General features: G+C 47.3%; 1 long non-coding RNA gene across 1 annotated transcript in view; it reads right to left on the reverse strand.

Annotated features, from left to right (window-relative positions):
• LOC132541446 (uncharacterized) overlaps positions 1-7,838 on the reverse strand; it is a 66,544-nt gene continuing 58,706 nt past the window's right edge. Inside the window, exon 4 of the long non-coding RNA XR_009552652.1 lies at positions 1-420. This is a non-coding gene — a long non-coding RNA (uncharacterized LOC132541446). The remainder of the gene's footprint in view (positions 421-7,838) is intronic.

Here is a 7,838-nt window from a genome sequence, read left to right on the forward strand (position 1 = left end):
ATCTGGAGATGCCCAGGACTTGTTCTGGAGGAGTGAAGACCTTCACCTCTCCCAAAACAGCCTTGGTTCTTACCATGAATGGAACACAAAGTATTCCATCAAACCCCTGAAGTAACTGTGGAATTGGGAACTCCTTACAGGACATTTCTAGCTCCTATTTCTCTATCAATAGCACATGGTGCCCCCTAAGTGATTTTGTCACAGCCTCCTTCAAGCCTCCCAATACCCTCCTGCTAACTTGCTTCTCTTCATGTTCCAGGTTTGGCTTCAGTAATCTTGGCCTCCTTCAGGGAGACCTTGCAGAGACACCAAGGATGATTCCTGGTCCCCTTTGTTCTCCATTTTGGGAGGATAGGTGCTGTGTTGGGGATGGGGCCACAGAGATGGAGCAGGGCAGCTCTGTGTTCCGGGAGTCCATGGCTGATGGAGAAACCATAAGAAGACATAACTGCAATGTGGTTAGACTTCAGGACTTTCCTGTTGGTCTCTTAATCTCCATACTGTGTCATTATTACAGTCACTGTGATAGAAGCAGTATATTTTGGTAGAGTCAGAACTAAAAGCATAGGCCCTCCTGTCAGGCATTCTGACTTTTCAATTCCTAGTTCTGCCACAGAGTCTATGTCTCCTCTGCAAGTGAAGTAATCTCTGTCTTAGTTCCTTCATCTCTAAAATGGAGATTTGTAGCCATAGGGCCACTATGACAAGTAGGGGAGACACTGTACAAATTAAAAGGTGACACAATATCAGAGTGGGTGACCCATAAATACTAGATTCCTAAAAAGGATGTCGGATGTCAGTTTGCATCCCTCTAGCACCACATGTCTGTTTCCTGCTTAATATTCAAGAGAAAGAAACATTAATCTGGGTCCTGGAGAGACAAAGGGACAGCCAGAGGGTACTTGCAGTCTCCTTGAAGAGACAGTGTTTGCACCAGCAACAGCCCTAACAGCAAGACAGCTAGTAAGTCAAGGACTCAGAGTATATGGAAAGTGCCAGGCCAGGCTTGTGAGTTATTAACAGTCTTGAGCATTAGGAGGAGTCAGGGATGGCTGGGCTGGGGTGAGTAGGGAGAGGTACATCTTGACACCATCACCATCGACATATTTTTCTGAATCAGATCTTAGAGCACATGGCCATGTGGCTTCATGCTTCTGTGCCCTAGCACACCATGTTCCCTCTACCCCGCCACCTGGCAGGATCCTCTTCACCTCTCCAGGTGGCCTTGACCTTCCAGGTACAGCCAGTTATTTCCTCCTTCATAATGCTCACTGTCCAAGTTTCTGTGTCTGCCCCTTGCCTATGCTGTGACACTTATGGGTAATATGTTTGCCTTCCTCACTGGATCTTTATTGAGCTCTGGTATGAGAAAGAAAAAAAAAAGAAAAAGAAAAAAGGAACGTAAGAAATACGTAGGAGCAAAGACAGGAGAAGAAGATTCTCGTGAGGACAAATTGTGTCTTTTAGGGGCCAGGTGGTGACATACCTGGTTGAATGCACAGGTTAAGATATGCAAGGACCTGGATTGAAGGCACCGGTCCTCACCTTCTGGGGGAAAGCTTTGCAAATGGTGAAGCAGTGTTGCTAGTGTCTCCTTTTCTCTCTTCCTCTCTATCTCCTGTTTCCCTCTCAATTTCTGGCTGTCTCTATCCAATAAATAAATAAAGATAATTTAAAGTTTTTAAAAGAAGAAATTGTGTCTTTTTCATCTTTTCAACTTGGGGGGCTGTAAAGGACCTGGCCAGTGGTAGGTCCTCAATGTATCTTTTCTCCACGAACAGTGAGTGCATGCATGTATGGCAGAATGATTCTGCTGGAAAGCCACGAACAGTGAGTGCATGCATGTATGGCAGAATGATTCTGCTGGAAAGCCACGAACAGTGAGTGCATGCATATATGGCAGAATGATTCTGCTGGAAAGCCACGAACAGTGAGTGCATGCATGTATGGCAGAATGATTCTGCTGGAAAGAATGAGGGTTGGACAAAGAACGTGAAGTCTAGCTGCCCCTGGAAAGTTCGAGGGCTGTGGGCCGCTGTAATTATGCAATGAAATAACTTATTTAACCCTGTAAGTGCTGCACACTGCTCAGTGGGCCTATGGCTTCCTCTCCTTGTCCACACCACTGTGGTGGGGATTCTACACATATTCATGAACTAGACAAGGGCACCTTTTTACACCCAAAATCTATTGTCAGATGGTCAGCCTATCAGTCACTGTGTCCATCTCACAGAAAACAAAACCCTGTGGTTAACTGACTACTATGCTTATCACAGATGAGGAGTTCTTTTTGTAAAAATAATTTATTAATAATTTAATAATAACTAACAAGATTGCAAGATAACAGGGGTACAATTGCACACAGTTCCCACCTCTAGAGTTCTTCATCCCATCTCCTCCATTGGAAGCTTTCCTGTTCTTTATCCCTCTGAGGGTATGGACCAAAATTTCTTAAAGGGTGCAGGAGGTTGTTGGTATGCATCTAAAAACCCCTTCTGTTTCATTAGTTTAATCCCCCCTGCTTAACACTATTCTATTTACATAACCACTATTAATGGGATGCATTGGATCAACCTTCCCGTGGTGCATCTCGTGAGTACCCATTCATTGGAGAAACTGACGATCCTTCCTAGCCGACTGAATCCACATGGATCCCAGTCACTTTCAAAGCCAACAACAAGCAGCTCCTGACAGCTTTCAAGCTGTTGGTCCTGCTCTTCGAGTCCTCCAACTTAATGTTATGGGGCTGTCCTTTGCCAAACACGTTCTTATTGGTCAATTGGAGATACAGCATCAGGCAGATGTTATCTGCCTACAAGAAACACATATAGCAGTCGATGAAGCTGCTCGATTCTCCATCAGTGGATTTGATTTAATATGCTATAATCTCCATCCTAAACACGGCCGAGCCATCTACACCAAATCGTGTCTTGCGGACGTTTACCATACGGCCTCTTCGACCTTCCACGACTCCATTACTATTGGAACTATTCAGCTCGTCAACGTATATAAGCCTCCCAGTGCCTCATGGGATAATAAGGACCTGCCTAGCCCGAATCACCCAGCCGTTTACGTTGGAGACTTTAATAGTCATCACCAAGACTGGGGATATTCCTCCACTCGTGCTGACGGCTCTATCTTAGCTGACTGGGCTTCAGCGAATGACCTCTCCCTATTATACGATCCCAAACAGCCAGGCTCTTTTCACAGTGCTAGATGGAATAAAGACTCGTCACCCGACCTGTGCTGGATTAGCACAGTCAACGGCCAAACCTTTCCCGCTACGAGAAAAGTTCTCAAGATCTTCCCGCACAGTCATCACCACCCAGCTATCATCCACATTGGTCTCCAGCTCCCACTGATTCTGTGCTCAGAGAAACTAAGATGGAACTTTCAGAAAGCAAACTGGTGTCGGTTCAGTGATCTTACCAACAAATCTATTCCTGCAATTCCAACTAACTCTATCCCCTCTGAAGATTCCTACAGGCGCTTCTGCCAAGCCATCTTCAAAGCAGCTTCCCAAGCCATTCCTCATGGGAGACGTGCTAACTATACGCCTTGTCTTGATGCTGAATGCGAGCAACTACTAAAGAAGTATGATGAGTCGGGCGACCCAGATGTGGCTGATCATCTCATTGCCTCCCTGGATGCAGCACGCCAAGCCCGCTGGCAACAACTCATGGAAAGTCTGAACTTCATCCACTCAAGTAGGAAGGCCTGGAAGCTTCTTCACAGACTGGGTGCCGGTTGCCAACCCTCTCCCACCTCCCATCCTCCCGTATCTCCAAACTCAGTGGCCAGTCACCTAACTCAAGTTGAATGTGCTAAGATCGACCCAGTCTGGAAAAGAGAAATTTCCCATGAGTGGTCATCCCACTTCCGGTTATCTTGTCCATCTCCAAAACTCTCTCCCTTTACACTGTCTGAACTGGAAGATGCTTTGAAGAGGGTTAAACCGGAAACAGCTGCTGGCTATGATAACATCACCCCGGAACTCATTCTTAACCTGGGTCCTGTGGCAAAGAAGTGGCTCGCTTCATTCCTGTCCCACATCTTGGAATCTGAGTCTATGCCCAAAGTTTGGCATCGTGCGAAGATTATAGCGGTTTTGAAACCAAAGAAAGACCCAACACTGGCCGCCAGCTATAGACCAATTTCTCTCCTCTCCGTGTGTTACAGACTCCTTGAGAGGCTACTTCTGTCACGTATTTCTCATCTTACAGAGAAATTCCTATCACCCGCCCAAGCTAGTTTCTCCCCAGAAAGATCTACCTGCGAACAAGCCCTGGCCCTCTCAACTTACATTGAAAATGGATTCCAGAAGAATTTAAAGACGGGTGCTGTCTTTGTTGATCTCACAGCAGTCTATGACACGGTCTGGCACCGTGGTCTCCTAGTCAAGATCTCAAGATGCCTGCCTTCATGGGTGGCCAACACTATATTGTTTCTTCTTCAAAACAGAAGATTCCGGGTGCATCTGGGTGACAAGTCTAGCAGATGGAGACTTGTCTCAAGTGGCCTCCCCCAGGGCTCTGTTCTGGCTCCTACGCTATTTAATATTTACATCAATGACCTCCCAGAAACTTCTTCAAGGAAGTTCATCTACGCAGATGACATCTGCTGTGCAACTCAGGCATCCAAGTACGACATCCTCGAGGAAACACTCATGAAAGACATGTCTCTGATATCTGATTACTGTAAAAAATGGCGACTAATCCCTAGCACTGCAAAAACGGTATCATCTGTTTTCCATCTACACCATGCCTCGGCCTCGCGTGAGCTTAATGTGCAGCTTGGCGATACGAGAATCCGGCATGAAGCCCAGCCAGTCTAACTTGGTGTTACTCTCGATCATACCCTGTCATTTCACGAACATCTCATAAAAACTGCAGCAAAGGTGGGCGCGAGGAATAACATCATTGCAAGACTGGCCAGCTCCTCATGGGGCGCGAGCACTTCCACACTACGATCATCATCTCTGGCATTATGCTATTCCACTGCAGAATACTGTGCCCCAGTATGGTTCCGTAGCCCCCATGTCCACTTGGTCAATTCCAAATTATATTCCTCCATGAGGATAATTTCTGGAACCATCCGTTCCACCCCGGTTCCATGGCTGCCAGTTCTTAGCAACATCGCCCCGCCAGATATTCGTCGGGATGCGGCATCATCAAGTTCATTTCCCACGTCTACGCTCAACCGGACCTGCCAATATACGCAGATATCTTAGCCCACCCTGTCCAACCCTTGATGTCTCGTCACCCAATCTGGTCCCCTATGCCTACACTGAACTTCTCTGTTCCAGACTCTTGGAAACAGAGTTGGCAGTCAGCTGAGGTAAAGAACAAACACCTCATCACAGACCCCTGCAAGCGTCAACCGGCTTTGACCTAGCACGTTATGATTGGGCCCTCCTCAATCGCTATCGAACAGGCCATGGCCGGTGCGCCGCTATGTTCCATCACTGGGGAGCCAGAGACGACCCGAACTGCCCCTGCGGCTCCAGACAGACTATGACCCACATAGTCAATGACTGCCACCTCTCCAGATTCAAAGGAGGTCTCGAAACTACATCAGGCTCAACCTGACGCTGTTGACTGGCTATGGAAGAAGGGCAAACACTAGAAGAAGAACCACTATTAACAAGCACCACCCTCCCTCCAGGGCATTGGTGGTTCAGTGATAGAATTCTTGCCTGCTCCAACCCCTCTCCTTGTCACACCCTGATTTTCACCAGTCACTTTTCTCTCCACCCTCTCTGGGTCACATCCTGTTCCCACCCTACTGGGCTAGTATATTTATAAGGACAAGATTGTTTGTAGTCTTGAGTTTAGCTTAGCCTGGTATAGATTGCGCTGTGTCCTGCATGAATAAAGAGATACTGCGTACAGCTCAATCATGAGTCCCTGGTCGTCTGTTACCCGCCCGTGAAGCCAGACTAGCGAAAACAACAGGAGGTGGCAGGTCTGACTTCTATAATTGCTTCTTTGCTGGACATGTACATTATCAGGTTGATCCACACCCCCAGCCTGTCTCTATCTTTCCCTAGTGGGGCAGGGCTCTGGACAGTTGGGGTTCCAGGACACATTGGTGAGGTCATTTGCCCAGAGAAGTCAAGATGGTGTTGTGGTAGTGTGTGCAACTTGTTGGCTATAAGGAGCCAGTAAGATATAAAGGAGGACAAACTGTTCAATTACTAGTAACCTAAAGGTAGGAATAGGGTGGATGAAATCAGGAACAGCTGATGAGTTCTAAGGACATTGAGAATTTCAGTGGTCTGGGAGGTGGCTCAGTGGGTAAACCATTGGACTCTCAAGCATGAGGTCCTGAGTTCAATCCCTGGCACCACATGTACCAGAGTAATATCTGGTTATTGCTCTCTCTCCTCCTTTTTCATTAATAAATAAAATAGTTAAAAAATAAATAATAATTTAATGCCCAGGAACTAGTTTCCTGTGTTCTTTTCACAGCTTGTATGGCCCTAAGTGTTCTATCACAATGAAAGCTTTTTATTTATTTTGTTTTAGTATTGAGAGAGATAGAGAGAGAATATGAAGGAGGGGGGAAGAGAGAGAGGAAAAGACGAGAAGAGGAGAGGCCAGAGGAGAGGAGAGGCCAGAGGAGAGGAGTGAAGAGGAGGAGAGGAGTGGAGAGGAGGAGAGGAGAGGAGAGGAGAGTAGAGGAGAAGAGAGGAGAGGAGAGGAGAGGAGAGGAGAGGAGAGGGGAGGGGAGGGGAGGGGAGGGGAGGGGAGGGGAGGGGAGAAGAGAGGCCAGAGGAGAGGAGAGGCCAGAGGAGAAGAGAGGCCAGAGGAGAGGACAGGAGAGGAGAGGAGAGGAGAGGAGAGGAGAGGAGAGGAGAGGGGAGGGGAGGGGAGGGGAGGGGAAGGGGAGGGGGAGGGGAGGGGAGGGGGAGGGGAGGAGAGGTGAGAGGAGAGGTGAGAGGGGAGGAGAGGGGAGGGGAGGGGAGGGGAGGGGAGGGGAGGGGAGGGGAGAGGAGAGGCCAGAGGAGATGAGAGGAGAAGAGATGAGAGGAGAGGCCAGAGGAGCACTGTGGCATATGCAGCACCCAGAGACTCCGGAAACCTGTGTATCAAGTCCGGAGCTCTGTCATGGTGCCACCTCCTGAGCTACCACAATGGGAGAGTTTTAAACAGCTGTTGATTAGAAAGACTGACTGATAGGTGAACAACTTTGGAGCCTGAGATTTTAAAGCTTTTTTGGATCAGCTGTACACAATGATTGCAGAGCAGTGTATAACTTGCCCTCAGAGTGTTTAAGCTAACCCTCACTCCTGCCCTGAAGCCATGTGCACACCCAGCATGCCCCCCCCACCCCCGAAGCACACACACCTCTACATACTAGCCTCCAGCTGTGAGTCTTCCTGAAAGGGCAAGTGGGGAACTTGACATAACCTGAACAAATAGTATAAAGCCACCAGGGCTCTTTCTAGTAAGTGCGGAGGCATAGCTGAGGCTATTTTTATGTGGATTTGTATGTAATTTGCATATATTTGCATGCATTTTCCAAAGCCATAACACGCAGTTCATGAAACAATTAACCGGTGAATCCATGCTTGCACTGGCAGAGTTTGGCTCACCTACTCTCTAAGCCACATGCTTTCTTTATCCTTGAAGTTTCTTCTAATTTAATATGAAATCATTTTCAGTTATTATTGATGACCTTAAAGATTTCAGACATTGATACAATAATAATATCTAACACTCCCAGAGTACTTGTTAGGTATTAAGCTCTCCTGTAATTTTATTTATTTGGTTGCTTGATTTTTAGCCACCATGGTTATTGCTGGGACTCAGTGCCTGCATGACAAATCCACCACT

The sequence above is a fragment of the Erinaceus europaeus genome, chromosome 11 (genome assembly GCF_950295315.1).
Source record: "Erinaceus europaeus chromosome 11, mEriEur2.1, whole genome shotgun sequence".
Taxonomy (NCBI): Eukaryota; Metazoa; Chordata; class Mammalia; order Eulipotyphla; family Erinaceidae; genus Erinaceus; species Erinaceus europaeus.